We start from the raw sequence: 17,291 nt of genomic DNA, 5'->3' as shown, positions 1-17,291 counted from the left end.
AGAATCTGGCCCTTATGGAAGCAGTTAATGCACACACATCCTCTGCCCACACGCAGCGTCTGACACAGAAGATTCAAAGACGCATTAAAGTGAGCAATCACCGCCAAACAACACCCTTGCAAAGGTCACGTCAGCGTCATCATCCTAATCACCGAAAGCCATCACTTTCCATGATTTAGGGTTGCAGTAAAAGCATCATAACCCACCCAGCCACATCCCTGCCCATAAACGTATCCATGGCAACAGAGACATTGTGCTGCCCTCCGCCGATGCATCTTTGGGATTCTCCGCGCGTCGCTGCAGGGTGACAAGTCAGGCGTAAAGAGTCGATTTAGCTGCGGCATTGGGGAGGCTCGCACATTAGCAGAAAGGAAATAGGAGCCAGCAAATACTTAGTGGGTGATTGGCTCCGCAATAACAGAACACCCGCTTTGGCAGCTTGTCAAGCGGTGCTATACGGATGCCATTACAAACAGGGGGCCATTAGCAGGCACCAAGGCTTTGTGAGGCGTGTCGTCTGTTCATGCCTTTAGCCCCCCGTGCTTTTTTTTTAAGACAAACCTTACAGAGAGCCAGACATACATACATAGATCCATAGATAAGGCATTTATGAAACATGCACCACTTAAATAAAATTTCATGTAACAAGGTAAAACATCTGGTGCACATCTCTCTGAAGGCCTAGTTACAACAGACCCGTCTGCAAAATAAAGCAATTTGGGTCAAAACATGGCACACTGTGTAGCCACAGTGCCTCAGAGGATGAGACCCAGAACTGGGTACTGAGTTAGGAGCAAAACCGTCCTGTTTGCTTTTAATAAAAGCATAGTTTCACACTGTTCTTTCATGCAGAGGTGCAAAAAATTCTACCCATATGCAGGGTTTAATATCACCTAATAGCATGTTTTGAGCAGATTTTCTTGCCACAAGATTTTTAAAGAGATGCACACCCATCGTAAAAGCTTCTCTTTGCTGAAGGCAGTGCTAGAGACTGGAGCGGCATAATAATGACTTCCTCACTGTAGGAAAATGTGCTTTGTGATTTTTTTTATTTTTTTTTATGCTTCGTGCAGTGTTTAGGAACAGTACATGCTGTATGTAAGAAGTTAGATCTGCACACTATTAATAGGCATTTAAAAGATAACTGAAGCAAAACGGCAGCGATAACATATATTTTAGGTGCACTGGCATTTCCTCTTTATTCTTCTTTGTATTGTGTGGTGAAAGACCGGTCAGATAGCACCCAGATGTCATCATATCAAAACTCTACACAGGCACTAGGAATTTAAAAAAGCACATTTATAGCCCAAGGTCACGTTACCAGTCATACGTTTTAAAAAAAATCTGACACAGAAGTCTGTTAATACCTTGATTTAGACCAACATTTTCATGGTTTCACTCGTGGTTTTATTTGTCACCTTCTCAGTATTTTTATTCTGTTATATTTAACTGGATTGTTCTTGATAACTGAAGCAATTAGTAGCTGCTATTTACAGAATAGGAGACAAGAAATTGGGTAATTAAGCAGATTTTTCATCAGCTAGAGGTGAAAGCATGTATTTGATATACCTGACACATTTTGTGATTGTGTCCATTGTAAACAGAAAGTTAAAGAGAATACTACCCAAAAGAGAGAAACATTCCCTTTACGTGCTCTTTGATTTATGCTTTCCCGCACAGTCAAAGTGAAGGCAAAAGCAGTTTTTTCAACTAGTTTGTGTCTGCATGCACACCGCATTTGTCATGCTGCACACACGGCTTGTTGAAACAAAAGTCTCCTGGTGGTTTTCCTCTTTTAAAAAAACACCATATGTGTGGGCAGCTCATGAGAAAATAAGCCTCACAGACATGTGAAAAGCCCCCAAAGCCTCCTTCCACAGCGGATTTACACTCACACTCTAATCCACTGATATTACAGAAGATCCATTAGGGCACTATATAAAACAAGGGTAGATTCTCCATATTAAAGGACTTTATTAAAGGACCAGCAGCATCACAAAACATGATTTGGGCATGCCAATTGGTTTGTTAATCAATCTACAAACATCCAAGTAAAAGTCTTGATTTTATTATAGAGACAGACGATACTGCGCTTCGCCAGCTTGGTCTTTGTTGGAGGGGGCCATATTCAGAAGAGATGAAGACATGAATGCATAGATGAACACATCTGGAAATTAGTGACACGTAGCACATAAATAAAACACCAGTACTAGATTGTTGCAGAGATATAATCGCAACTGAGGCTAACTGTCAGATAATTGTATTAAAAGTGAACCAGAAAGCACCAACATCACAATTGTGGCTAAGAGGTCCAGTTCAGTGACTCGGTGTAGCTGGCAGCTGGCAGTCAAACACATCTCTGCTCCTAAATATGCATGACTTCTTGTCTCACTAAAATTTAAACTGGTGAGTGGAAGAACCTGTAGACCAGGGCGTGTTTGACTCTGGTCTATATTTACAGATTTAGTGAAACTGAATCACTTTAGTTTTGGATTGTGTATAAATCGTATTGTCTGATTGTCAATGCCAACGCTCAAACCTCTATCTTAATATATAATATATAAATCAAGAGATCAGGCTGTGCTATTGTTAAGATTTCACATAAAGAAAAGTATTTAGTGGGACTTCAGTTTGGCATTTGTACCTGAAACTGGTTTACTCCTCCAATAATCCTGTGTTACAAAAGCTTTAGCAAAGCAAAGGTTGGTACAACAAAACCTTTTTTGGGAGTTACCCAAGGTGACTACAATTGCCTTCATGAGTAGAGTTCTGCAATTTAAGGCGCAGCCTCCACTAAATAATATGTGTTATGTAAAATTACTTGCCTGTCCAGGCCACTGTGCCTCCTCTACCACCCACGAGATGGTGCACTAACACCCCAGGAAGGTTTCTAATTTTTTTTTTTTTTTTTTTTTTGCACATATAAGTATTTTACTTTCACAGTCCCACAGGCACCCTCACTGACTGGCATCTCATTAGAAGAGCAGAGCGCCATGCTTGCGTGTTCGCCACCAGACAGGCCACGCCACGGGCTGCATGCTAATTGCGGAGGCGTAGCCAGCATGAGACGACCTTGTGTGGCATAAGAGGAAGGAGGCAGGGAAAGCGGTTTTGTTTAGCGTCTGGTGGGCAGGGGGCTCTCCTCCACAAAGCGCTCTCGTCCTGACCTTGGACGGTAAAGTCAGCCAAGTCTGGCCACTAGCTGGAGTAAGATCATAAAGTGGAAGTCTCATTAAAAAAATATGAAGTGGTGTAGTGGTGTAATGTACGCTGGTAAGCACTTTACATCGCGTACTGTTATAAAGCAGCATGTAATGAGCAAAGCATCTTTGTGAGTGACACTGTTCTGACATTAATTTGCTGCTTATCATAGCTTTACTATAGTTTCAAAGCACCGACTTCTATCCTCGCGCGACAACTTATTAGGTTTAAGGCTTCAAGTAAAAGTCGTACTCAAAATGCATTCTGACAGTAATTTAGCACATCTTGGCAGTGATATATGTGGTTCCACCTTTTGTGACATTAATTTACAACACGTCTCAGCGGTATTGTGGTGTTGAGGTTTGGGTCATTTTTACAAAGGCTGTGCAATTTCCATTGAACATGAAAGCATGAAAGCAGTTTTATAAACTCTGAATCTCAGTGCATGTGAGACAGCATTTTTTTTTTTTCCTCCAGCTGATAGATGTGGACTTCCTGTGACTTGTGTACTTCAAATGCTGAACCCTGTCTGGGGCTGTATCTGTAATTTCATCATAACCTCTCCAGTCCAATAACACGACCTTTTGTCAGCACAATCAATCTCGGCGCTCACATCTGACAGGTTTTCTCAAGCAGCTAAACTGTGCAGTCCTCAGATTAAGTTTCAATCAATGGCCTAACACGTAAACACTTACTTGGGCGAAAAGTGAGATGGAGAGTGGAGAGTCTGTGTGTAACTGTCTAAAAAAGGTCAAATATGGTTTTATACAGCATCCCCGGGAAAGTAATAACTATCCTGCTGGAGGAAAAAATGGTTTCGTATCTTTCTGCTGCTTGAAATTTAATTTAGCTCCTGCAAATAAAGAATATAAAGTATGTGTTGTGTGTGAGAGAGGGACATAAAGACACAAAGAGAGAGAGAGAGAGAGGGAGGCGAGGCAGCTTGCCTGTTTTAGTGCCATTAGTTCTTCCCTGCCACTCATTGATAAAGAGGTGCTGCCATCAGCCAAACCAGCCATCTCCTTCAGTCCTCATTAAAATGTCGTCATATTAAAAAATCATTTCAGGCCTTTGCTGATGAGCGTTTTATTGCCTTCATGAAAATGTTCTCACTTCAGAGTCAACGGGAGAGAGAAAACCTTCAGTGAGTAATGAAAACGGGGAGGGAGCAGAGAAAGAAAGAGGAACGACAGAGTAGATAAGGGTGATTTGTTGCATATTTGGGAGGACGGTTTTGATTTTTAGGCTATTAATAATTTCTTCATTTAGTCGCTCCACATAAACATCAAGTATACAGTATACTGTGTGTGCATGATTTGCAAAAAAACTGCACAAATTTATTTTTTAAAGTCAGCTAAACAGAGTTTAAACAAGTGTGGCTCCATGTAATGCAGCACTGACGGATGTGAGGTAGACTACAGTGGTGGTTTCCAGTCACTGGTGTAGACTGGGGGGTAATTTTGCAACACCTAGGGTGTACATAGACAAATTAGCTTGACTAAACTTATAGTTTAATTCAAGACTTTAGTAGAGCTGTGCATGTTTGAGAAGAAAAGTTAACCATTAAGTTAAAATGATGCATAATGAGCGGTCAAAATAAATAATTTAAAAAGAAATTAATAATAAGAAAGTTTTTTTAAAAAACCCATTAAAATAGCTCAAGGGTATGAGGAATAGTTCACAGTTAACTGATAGTATGAAAACTTGTAAAAGAATACATTTAACTTTTGATTTTGTAAGTTAACAGTAAACTAATGAAACTGTTAGCTAAACATGCTTGTAAAATAGCTTACTAAGTTACTAATGAAAAGTTGGACTTATTAGCTAAAAGTATTTCTAGCAGCTAAAATTGTAAAATGAAACCATTGGAAAATGTTCGTTAAAAAGATTGAATGTGGTCATTAAACATAATAATTAGCTGTTAAAAGGATTAGAGAACATAACATGTAGTAGACAATAAATAAATAAGAAGTAGAAGTAGACCAAATCCAAGTTCAAATGAACCCATTTGTGCATAATATATGTATTGCAGGGTTCATGCAGGGTTTTGTGAGCCAATCCCACAACGTTTTGGGGTAGGCACTGGATTGTAGTGTCAACGTTAACAAATCTAACAAATTTTCTTGGCATCAGAAGGTCATTCATCATATCTTAATAACTTGTCATTAACAAATTACTTTTAGAATAAGATTCAAATTTTTTAGAATGGCTGTGCACTGATGAGTGTCACTGTCACTTTAAATGTTAAGCGTTGATTATACTTGCAAATATGGAGAAACGATGCCGTAGCAGTCCTTACTGTTACACCTCCTTGAATTCCACCTGAAGTCTGCACCTGGGGTGCATGCACATTAATGGATTTAATCACAAAAAATTCTCAAGTAGTTAGCATCAGAAACACTAGTTGGTTGAACATATTACTCTTATTTTAATAATGCACAATGGCTTCTTTCTGTTCACAAATGATGCAATGCTGCTGCCCAGGGTGCAGCCCTGAAAAATGGGTCTCTCACCATTTATGAATAGGTGGAAAGGAAACAGATGACAGCCATGCTAGCCACTGCTGTTTTCCAGTGCATTAGTATTAAAAAAAAAAAGAAGGGAAAAAAAGGAGCAGCTGTATTCCGGCTTTGTCAGAGTAAAATGGCAAGAACCAAGAGACAGAGGCCAGGAGTAACCATAGTTCACCAGGACGTGGAAACGGCTACTGCTGCTAGCACTGCTAAAGTTAGCCCAACTCTGCAAACTAATGTGAGTGTGTTTGCAACATTGTGCATGGTACAAAGTGCTGCAGAACTCAGCAACATTTGATTAGCAGTTGCATGGGAAGTATTTTTTTAACCACAGTTTAACTTTTCCTATTTAAAATTGACTCAGTTTTAAATGTTTTCTGCAGGGTTTTCTATTTTCTGTCTGTGAAAAGGACTAAACAATTGGTTGCCAGGAGCTTAGTGTTGACCAGAATAGAAATGTTCTCCTTTCAAAATTCATTCAGTTCAGTTTATTTGTACAGCCAAATATCACATATAGAGGTTCGAAGGGCTTCCAGCTATAAAAACCTATTAAAGTACATAAAATATTTAAACAACTAAGCAACATAGCAGAAATACATGCATATACATCCACAGCCACAAATATAAAACTAAATAATACAAAAATTCCAAAAAACCAAACAGAGAAATATGGAGAAAAAAAAATCAAATGCTGTGATGCTGATTAAGAAAAATGTGCTTATTCATTCTGCCTCGGCTTTGACAAAAGCATTTTAACAATGCAACAATGCTACAATGCAACAGCTATCTCAAAAGCTTGTGCTTAGTATAGCATTTTGATGTATCAAACCAAAGTTAAAACAATTTCACTAATAGCCTAAAATATTAGCATGTTCTTATAGCCGGGATAAATTGGTGAAAATCAGATTAGTCGACTTTTCCCTGAAGCTTAGTGTCCGCGCTACATTTTATTTTTGAGTAATAAAAGCACAACACACTGCATTTTAACCTTATCTTTTATCCTGGGGGTCTTTATTCATTTCATTTTTTCCTATATACTCTCATTAATCGGCATCCTCCAAAGCAGTGCAACACATATCAACAGAAAACACCAACACCTTTCAACTTCTCAGGTCATCCGGATGTTGCAGGGAGCAAAAAGCTAATCTTCTACTCGCTTCCAAAATGCTTCCACAAGCACTTTTTATCGTAGAAACATGTGAAATGGAAAAAGCAATCTTCTAATGCCCCTGCAGTGGAAAAAAACAGCTCCAGCAGAAACTTAGAGGCTATTAGCTGGAGTATAAAGGTCACTAACGAGGGAATTTCACACATGCACACTTTAACGATAATCTAATGAAAGTCCCGCTCTCCTAATGACCTGATCTGGACCTTTAGTTGGTTTATATACAGCCGAAAAAGGCTCGCCTGTTGTGAAAGCAAGCTCTCTAATGAAAGTCGTCGTCACAAAACATAAAAGGCGCAAGAAAGGATTAAACGAACACAATCGCTCATTATCTCAGGGACAACTTTAGCTTTTATTGCTTGCATTTTTCGTCTTATTCTCATCTTTTCACAGATTTTTTTGCAGTTTTTTTTTTTCTTTTGCTGCTTTGTCGTTCACATAACGAAAAGCCATGCAGCAGAAGCTTGCGTGCATATCCTGTAGAGGCTGATGGGTTGATGTGTGGCGGCTGCACAACACATCAACCAAGATGTAAATTTAATACCACCATATGCTGATGTTTCCCTGCACCAGTGTTGATTAAATGATTCGGCTTTATCTGATGAAGAAGTAAAGTTTTCGCATCATTTGTCATGTTGCGGCGCGCTATCTGTCTCCTCCTGCTAATCAAATTTCTGTTCAAAGTGGAGCAAAAATAACAACATTAGCAGACTGTAGATGCTGAGCTCTTTTCCTTGAGCTGTGTGTTTTGCTTATGAGATATTTTAATTGTAAATAGAAAAAGGAATGCACCAGACTTTATCAATGCAAGAAAGCATAAATTATAAGAGGAAATTAAACTAAATTCATTCGCAGAGAACCAACTAAGACTGAGCCCACAAACAAACAGTTCGTAGTGCATTAGCGTCCCAGCAGAATATACACAGAATTACTTGATTGGCCTCAAGGGATGTAATATCTATGCTTTAATTTCAGATACCAAGTGAGCATATCCTGTTACAAGCCATTACAAGGCTTTAATGCCAGGCGCCGTGTTGGGGATGGTGTTTGTTATGCTCTCATTTTATATCCTCACTTGTTAGGTTTTAGCTCTGTTTGAGATGCGATGAAAAGATTTCTGCTATTTGGGTTCCAGCTAGGCTTTCTTGTCTTGCAAAATTTACTCCCATGATTAAAAATATTCAGTTGGAAATAACTTCACCGCTTAATTCTCTTCTCTAAAGGCTGCTTCAGAATAAGCAGTAAAATGAGAGACACAAAGTAGATGTAACTAATTGCCTTCCCCCTCTGGGTGTGGAGTGCAATACACTATTTTGGATGATTTTTTTTTTTCACCATGTACACTCCACTGTGGCTGCTGGACAGGAACATTCATTTCTTCGTCTGGCTCTGGGCTCGTGCTCATACCCTCGCCAGTTAGAGAGTTACTTGTGGCTCAAGTTTTGCAATTTTCATACCGGCGGAAGTTGCCAAAGCATTGTGAGGTCATTAGTCATCTCACAACCTACTGGTTTCTGGACAGAAACAGAATACGTGATGAAACATGCCAATCAATAGAAATAAAGCAGTAAAATAAAATAAAAACACTCAAAGTCTGGTAGATTTCACCAAAAAAAAGTCAATACCTGCCTGTTGCCTACTAAAAGCATACAATACGGATTGAAGAATATCATGTTTGGAGGGATGGTGTTCATTTATGACATCCTCATTTCATATTCTTGCCAGTTGGGCATGCCTCAGTTTTGAGGTGTAATATAGTCCTGCCAAATCAGTGGTAGCCCCATTACTCATCCCCCTCTGTGCTGTCTCCTGGCTTGTGCTCTGGCGCTAATGCAGATTACAGGGATATATGAGGGCTATTTTGTTCGCTGCAGGGTGGAAACGATCACAGGCAACCCTCATCCCTCTCTGATGCACGACTCTACATCTGTTCCCCCCACGAAAGCCTATCTGGAGATCCATCAGAGCCAAGCCCTTATCAGATCTGAGGCTGCTACATCTATTGCACATCAATTATAAATGCCGTGTATAAAAAAAATTGGGTCACTCTATCAACACTTGCTCCCGATCCTCAGAGACATTGTTTAGTTAAGTGATTAGTGGCTCGACTTTAGATACAGTTTGTGCTCGTTAAATGGTCCATTTATGATACACGAGCATATAGACGCAATGGCCTCCGGTGAAGGAGAATAATGTTACGACTAATAATGGTTATGCCGTAATGATAATGTGGCTGAAACTTTCTTTGTGCACGGGGAAATAGGAAGGGGAAATTAATCAGAGAGAACCACACTTTTTCCGTCAACTTTCGGATCCTCGGCGGATCGAGTTTGTGGGATTTGCGCAGGTGGAAATCCACACAGGTGTGAAATGCATGCATCATAATCAATAAATCCATTTTTCTCTTGCTGCAAGACAATCCGAAGTGATGAATGAGCCAAGCTGCATTATTCAAAGCTGAAAATCACTCGCAACTTAAATTTATTTCCAACTTGCTGCCTGACAGAGAACACAGACATATTATTCAAATTTCTATCTATTCTGTGACCAGGACACGTTCAAAAACCACACGTTTAATCTTTATGCAAGTCTCCCCTCATCTGTTGGGTAAATAGACCATTCATCATATTACTGGGCTTTTACAGCTTGACTGTTTGACTGATCTGTCTCTCAAACAGCTCCTCTCCCTGGCAGACCAATCAATCATTTTTCAATGAAGATGTCACAGCTCATTGTGTGAAGAGTTATCCTAAACAATTCTCCTCGCCTCTTAGATGATAAATTAAAAGCAAGCCGTTTATTTTTGGCCATCGGGATGGTCAGACCTCGCAGACATGTATGAACAAAACATGTAGGCGCTCTAAACTTTTGAGCAAAACATAAAGTTTTATCGATACGCTTTATGGCTGCCTTGTTGACATCTCCCACTTTTTACTTCAGTGGAGGTGTTAGCAGGTGCAGAAACGTCGACGTGTGTGTGCTTGCTATTAACTTTTCATTAGGCACTGTAAACTGCACAAGTCATCACCAAGAGGTTCCTACTTGGCATAATTGGTTTGTGGTTAATGCCTGTTTGTGTCGGTGGGTCTGTAAAATCACATTTTTAGCTCTTTTTCGGGGAGAAGCACTTTTTAAAGATTTACAGCTTTTTCAGACTGGCAGCTGAAAGCACACACGCACAACTCATAAAACTTCTTCCAGGGTGCACATTTTTCATTGCAGCTACTCATAATGATCTCTAATTTAATAATTAAAACCTTACAATTGACTTATTAAAAGACCAAACAGCTGCAGAGCATTAATAAGGATTTCACTGTTCAGGATGAGTTCTTGTTTGAGCGCACCTCTCATCTCCACTCTTCTTCTTTCTCTTCTGTTTCTGTGCCAGGGTCCTTCAGGATTTCATGCAGAGACCTGCGAATGAGCACTGACGTCTACCTTCATCTGAGTGTAGATGAAAGACGCAGGGAATCACATATGGTTCCACACACGTACACCAACACAGACGCTCGTCATACTTCCCTTTGTTTTACTAATGAAAATTGTTTCCATCGCTGTCATCTGCTGCAAGACTGAGATTAAAGATAAAAGAATATTAACCACATAAACCTGTAATATACCTATGAAACTATTAACAACTTCATGTTACGTGAGTGATGCATTTTAGTGTTTTTGCTGGTTGGCATGAGAAAGTTTTTAAAGTGGGGTAATTTGATGAAACACCATATTTTAAATGATAAGGGAATGACAGGAAATGTAATGAAGTAAAAATATAAATTCGAACAAAAGAAAGACAGTCAGTTCACCTTCAAATACATTAAATAAATAATAGATTTTAGCTTGAATTCCCTGAATAACACTCTTTTAGTCAAAGACTGTATAAGAAGATAAAAAACTCATAGGCAAATGAGCCTACTTGTCACTAGCTCTATGACCTCAGTAAATGTTTTCCTGGTGGCTTAACCCTAACTTCAACACTTATTTCATTCAGCATGATGTTCACATTGTAAATTGTGGTTCAAAGTGAAACAGACATCAAATAAAGCAAGGTAAGTTTTTAAGTTCAACTTTTGGTTTCAAAAAGCCAAGATAATAAGAATGTACTTTATTGATCCCCGTGGGGAAATTCATCTCTGCATTTAACCCATTCAGTGAAGCAGTGAGCAGCCACCAATCTAGTGACCGGGGAGCAGTGTGTAGGGACGGTACCTTGCTCAGGGGCACCTCAGGGTAGCCGTTCAGTGGATTCGAACCCCTGACCTTCTGATCATGGGGCCACCGCTCTACCTACTTAGCTATCGCTGCCCTGACGAACAAAATACTCGCCTCAAGATTTACAAATAGGATTTCATATATAAACAAGCAGTGTCACAGTAGTCACGTCCATCTTTTATATACAGATATATAGATAGATAATTCACTTACACTTTGATTCCTTTGGTTGCAAAACATCTAACCAGCATATAGAAGCCTGCATATGAATCCTTGCCATCAATTGAATTTTTTTCACTAATTTGAACAGCACCATTACTGGCCATTAAAAAATGTCAAATCACATACATTGTAGTGTCGATTATCAAATGCAGTCTTTGTGGTTTCCATAGAAAGCCAAGTCTTTCTACGGATTATTAAGAAAAAATTTAATCAGTTTTCTCGCTCCTCACGGATCATCCACGAGGTCCTTCCTCGGTTCGTCAGCCCTCCTCCACCACCCTACCCTCAGTGCACCTACGTTGCATTATTAAACTTGAATAAGATCATTAGCATACAAAGCAGGAAACCCACCGCGGTGGAGTCATACATATTTATCTGCCTGACTTGTGCATGCATACACTCGTACTGTAACCCCTTTTGCAACCAAGGGAGAGTGGTTTTCTACTGCAAGAGGGCTGCGAACAGAGACTGTGAAGTGGATATTAATAGGAGCATGTCTAGTTTTAAAAAGCAGATATCTATTTGTGAAACATCTAAAGAAACACAGGCTCTCATTTGAAATGCACATTAAACCGTGTGCGGCTGCCTGGAGAAAAATATGTGTATTTGGAAGCAGAGCAGATGGAGTTTGGTTAGGTTCATCAGAGCAGCTTCCAGCATATCAAATATAGTTTACACACAGAGGAATTTCTGAATCTAGTAATGCCTGCAGTACAGTCATCTGCTGCACACAGAAGCACATAATCAAACAGAAAGAAAGACAAACAGAGAGCATGGCCTTCTGAATACCTATCAACTGTGGATTACCTCTGCCTTCTAAATGACTCCTTGTTGCTTTCCTTGTATCATCCCTTTGCAAAATTAACTTTCTCCTCGCCCACCCTCCCTGTGTTTTACCCACTTGTAAATCACTTTTCCTCCTTTTCCTCGTCCTTCCAGCTGAGAGAACAACCTATCTCCTTTTTTGGCTACGTGAAGTTCCTTTTTAATACGCTTCCCTCCTTCCTTCCTTCTTTCTCCTTCCTCCTGTGAGATTGCTGTTGTGTCTTATGGCTTTTTATTCCTACGTGATGGTAGATGGGTTCATGTAGGAGTAGAAGCCACTAAACACGCGGCGAGTGCTCAACACGCTGGCCAACACATGCAGCGAGCTTCCTGCGGATATGACAGCTGCCATGTTCACATCAATGTCCTGCCTATTATCAAGAATGTATACACACATTATAAATAGAACATGGGTGATCCCTGCCGAGAGTGTTTACCACTCTGGATGAAAGTTTTAGTGGGGGAAAAATCGAAAATTAAACAGCTAATTGCAAACAATTAAGCAGAACGCTCAGCAAGTAAGGGCTGACGAGTCAATCTTTGGTTGTGAACAGACCTACTTTTCCCACCTGCATGCTGGCACATGCCCTGAATTTCAAACTCATTCCTGCATTCCTATGCCCCGGGGTCATTGTGCCGAGTTCTCGAAATAGAGATGAGGATGGAAAACTAAGTGAAACAATGTGCAGAGGTAGGTCATCAATATTCTTTGGTAACGTACGTGACGTAGTCTGTTTTCTCCTATGAATGCAAATAAATGCTGTACACGAAAAGCTGTTACAGGCTGCTGTATCTAAATACGTTTTACATCAGGTCTAACATGATTTGCATTTTACTTAATGGTATAAAGTGCCATGAGAGGAAGGTGTGAGTTGGCACTATATACACGTAAATTAATTTAACTTTTAATTGAAAAAGGCTTCAGTTTAAAATAGTTTATTGCCATCCAAGTAAAGCTGTGAGGCTGTGAAGTTGTACTTTGGCAAAGAACATTTAAAGTTGTTATAGTGATTTTTATAGATGTAAGTGAAATAACCTTTAAATACACAAACAGTCAATACTCAAAACTGAACCTAACAAAGCAAAAAAACAAGAAAAAACATTATTTTTTAAAGTTAAATGATATTATTACTGTACTAATTAAAACTGTGGGCTGTAACTCCCTCATCAGTCATGAAGGTGCCTTATATATAATTAAAATAGATGGGATTATAGTAAATATAATAAATGTAATATTCCTAACTTTTAAAGTTTTATATTATTTAATCCTCTAGGTTAAACTTGAGTTAAATGAAAATACTTGTGATTAATTCTACATAATCCTTCCACAATCAAACACATTTTTCTACATTTGTTTTCTTCTTCTTAGATTAATAAAGAACTTTTGACTATAGATTCATAGGTTACTTTAAAATTAGCTCTATTACTTAGTCAAGAGCAAAATGAGAAATCAGAGGATCACCAAAGTAATTACAGTTCAGCTCGAGGGGGTCTCAAACGTCTACACCAAAATTCCCATCCATCATGTAGAAGTTGAAGCATATTTCGAAAAACCATAAAAGTTAAGTAATTTACGGCACCGGAGGAGAAGTAATAAGACTCCCAGTGTTAGGATTCTCCATCTGAGAACCATAAACCATGAATGAACCTGAAGTCTGGACTCAATGACATCACCATCTGTAGTTTGACATAGGTAGCATGGTTGAAAACTTGAGTTCTTACCATGAACACATTCTGATACATTGTATCAGAGCCCACCCTTCTTTGTGAGGGTGTATTTCTTTAAATTGAACCCCTTTAAACTCTTAAGCGCCAGCGTGAAAACAGTGACTCAGCTCAGTGTGAACCCCTTGTCTGCTCACAAATTAGGTCCAAATTTTCACCAGCTCAAAATGGCTAATAATGGCATTCATCAGCGGTAACTTTCTGCCTGAGCTGAACTCGGTGTCAACCAATTAAGCAAGAAATTCAAATTATCCTGCTGCTGGGTCCAGTAGGGTGCTGTGGGGGCTTGGGTTTAAATGTCAACCTTCTGTTTGTATTTGCTGTGCAATGAGCTGTTCTCATTCAGTCTCCCCCTGGACAGAATCTGAATAAAACCCAAATGGGTTGTTGCTGAGAACCCCAAAAAATAATGAATTATTAATCCCACGATATTACAAGATTTTGGCAGACGCTTGCAACTGTGTGACATTACTCCAGCACCAATAATGGGGCCGATAATTATTCAAGATGAAATTGTAATAGAGGAGGTCTGCAGAGGTTTAATGATTTATTTAAGACTGTACGTTGTTGTGATCTAATATTCAGTGGGTGGGTTGGGAAGTTTCTTTTGCTTGCATTATCAGTGTAATTTATTTTTCAGGTTCCCACTCCTACATTGGCTTTTTCTCTTACTTTACAGAGACATGAGGAGGCTTGAGAGTATAGTAGAGGGGAGACTGATGGGGGGGGGGTGAGAGAGGATTTGATCCTAGACCAGCGGGGGGCCATGGGAATGTAAAGGTGGGAATCAACCATCCTGGCATCTATGGGAAAGAGTCTGCATTATTTAAAACACCACTGGCACATGCGGGGGAAGTTGTGTTTGAATAGATTGCTGCCATTCTTTGTTTCGCCTAAGGGTGTGTATGTCTTTTCCTGCAATGCTCAGTTACGACTGCGCTGCCGTGCAGACCCCAGCTTTCCAAAAATGTCAAAATGATCAGAGAAATAAGACGGCACAGCCTAATTTTCATTGTGACAGCCGTGCATTTTACTTTAAATTATGCAAACGCTTTCATATGTCCTATACAAGGTCACATAATTCCCAGTTTCAGGTAAAAAAAAAAAACACATGAAAATCATCCACAACAGCATAATGGGGTTTTCATCTGACAGCTGCAATAATATAGTGCGTTTGTGTACAGTAGGTGTTATGTACGAGTGTTGTTCTACTTTATCAACACCCCCCTCAGGCTACACTTTGATTTTCCTGTAATAAATAATGCTCTTTTGTGTTCTGTGCTTCATTTGTTCCCTGTTGTAACCTCAGTGCTGCTCAATAAATTATGAATTACGCCAGTTCAACCTGCCGCATATCTCTCGTTTCATTTGTCTGTCGTGCTCTTTTTGTTTTTCTGTGTTGTTTTGCAAATTGTGCACAATCTCAGCCCAAATCTACACACAAACACGCATTAGATCCTTCGTGTGGCAAGCTTCTGGAGAGCTCTTTTCTATTAAGATGGGATGATTTAACTCCTAATTTCTTACTGGATTCGCTAAAAGCTTGACTCAAGACTACTTTAAGTCCACAATTTGCCCGACAATGAGCTGTAATAATCAGGAGCACATTAGTAGCACATTTAACTGTACATATGCTTCAATAATTGGTTTAATGATAGATATGAGGTATGGAAATGCTCAATAAAGAGCCAGTAAGTGCCATTTAATCAGCATATTACTGCCATAATTGCTTGTGTTGTTTAACAGAGTATGTTAAAGCTGCTTTAAGGCACAAAATTGCCATATATATGTATGTATAACACCACGACCGCATTAAAAAAATAAAGATGTCATTTTTGCTGCACCATGTTATCACACAAAGTTGTCTAACAGCAGGCGAGCTGAAAGATTGTTTAGGGGTAACTCTGATGCAGAGGATGAATTGCAGAGGCACAGCGTGATTCTTTCATTTTCTTTTCTCAGAGATTTTGGGCTGCAAAGCTCGCCTACACACACCAGCTGGCTGTTGTCTGGGGGAATCGCCTCAGCCATCTTTTTTTCTGATGAAATCAGAGGAAATCCACAAGCAGCCCAAGGCGGACCACACATCCTTCTCTCTCTTCCCCCCCACCCCTTTTACTCCTTCACTATTCAATAATTCTCAGTGATAGGCCTTCCCTTTGAGCACTGGCACCACTCCTCATTCCAATTAGTGAAAGGCAAAGAGGCCCCCTTGTTTGTCGGCACGCAAGCAGTAATTGGATAATCCCCGAAATTTGGGAGAGTGCACAAAAGGGAATCTGTAATTAAAGCAGAAAGTCTGTCAAATATTGACACAGATGAGTCCTGCAAACTATAGATACTGAGGATGAGTCAACATTATCGAACAAGTTTTTAGAATCCCACAGTTTTATGCACAGGGGCAAAATATGACATTTTGTCATAGCGTTTAGATCCGAGAATAAAATGGCTTATGAATAAAACCCATCAGATTTTTTTTTTAATTAATAAACTTTTGCATAATCTTTTTGTTTAATTGGCTTTAAATCCTCAAGCGACATGTCTCCTCGTGTTCACTGACATGAGCTCATTGGGTTTAGCAGGTGGACTCAGTGAGGGAGGAGATCTGAAGAGACTCACATTCAGCAGATTTTAAAGAGTTTCATGAAAAGAGCAAGTGTTGCACTGTCTGTCACTTTCTGCAGGTATCCACAGTTTTCAAAATGTGACGGCCACATGAGAAAAAAACTCCCAACATAGTAGAAGTGATTCTTTCAAGACTAATGGTAGTAATGGTGTTACAAGGAGGTATTCATGAATATAATGAGCCTTCTAAATAAAAATGTTTGCATCCCTTTACAGATACAAAGTCATCTACTGCTCAATTTTATATACTTATACCACATAGCGCCATAGTTTTGGGTGTATAAGTGCAATCACACCGACAAATAGAGCTACTATTTGCTCATTTTGCTATGAGCGTGATTCAGAATAGAATTCCAGCACATCGCTTAATGAGTAACCAAATCTAATAGACAGTTTAATACATAATACTGCAAAGAGTTAGTTTTTCCTCTGCTGTAGCCATGGAGATACTTGACCAGCATTAAGAAAATAGCGTCATCCCAAAGCCCATTTATACCCTCAATACATACTTTTGTCTTTCACATTGCTGTAACACGTTCATGAAGGACACAACCATGGAGGATGATGCGACAATGAAAAGAGGGAAACTCTGATAATATAAACACAGCAGATATCGATAGAAGTGGCAAACTGGTGGAAACACAGCTAACATAATGTCTCAAAAGGAAGTAAAACGAAACACAAGAGACAAAAGATTACCTAAATTAAAAGTAACAAAACACAGAAACACGAGGGAGGCAGGATTACACAGGAACTCAAAAACTTGTTATGACCCAGAAAATAACCATGAACAGAACTAGATG

General features: G+C 39.4%; 1 long non-coding RNA gene across 1 annotated transcript in view; it reads left to right on the top strand.

Moving 5' to 3' along the window:
- LOC146499595 (uncharacterized) overlaps window positions 1-14,583 on the top strand; it is a 57,906-nt gene extending 43,323 nt beyond the window's left edge. Inside the window, exon 3 of the long non-coding RNA XR_014870153.1 lies at window positions 10,268-14,583. This is a non-coding gene — a long non-coding RNA (uncharacterized LOC146499595). The remainder of the gene's footprint in view (window positions 1-10,267) is intronic.
- Window positions 14,584-17,291: the final 2,708 nt, after the last annotated feature.

Source organism: Neolamprologus multifasciatus, chromosome 17, assembly GCF_963576455.1.
Source record: "Neolamprologus multifasciatus chromosome 17, fNeoMul1.2, whole genome shotgun sequence".
In the NCBI taxonomy this organism is placed as follows: Eukaryota; Metazoa; Chordata; class Actinopteri; order Cichliformes; family Cichlidae; genus Neolamprologus; species Neolamprologus multifasciatus.
This window is presented reverse-complemented; position numbering and strand designations above follow the sequence as displayed.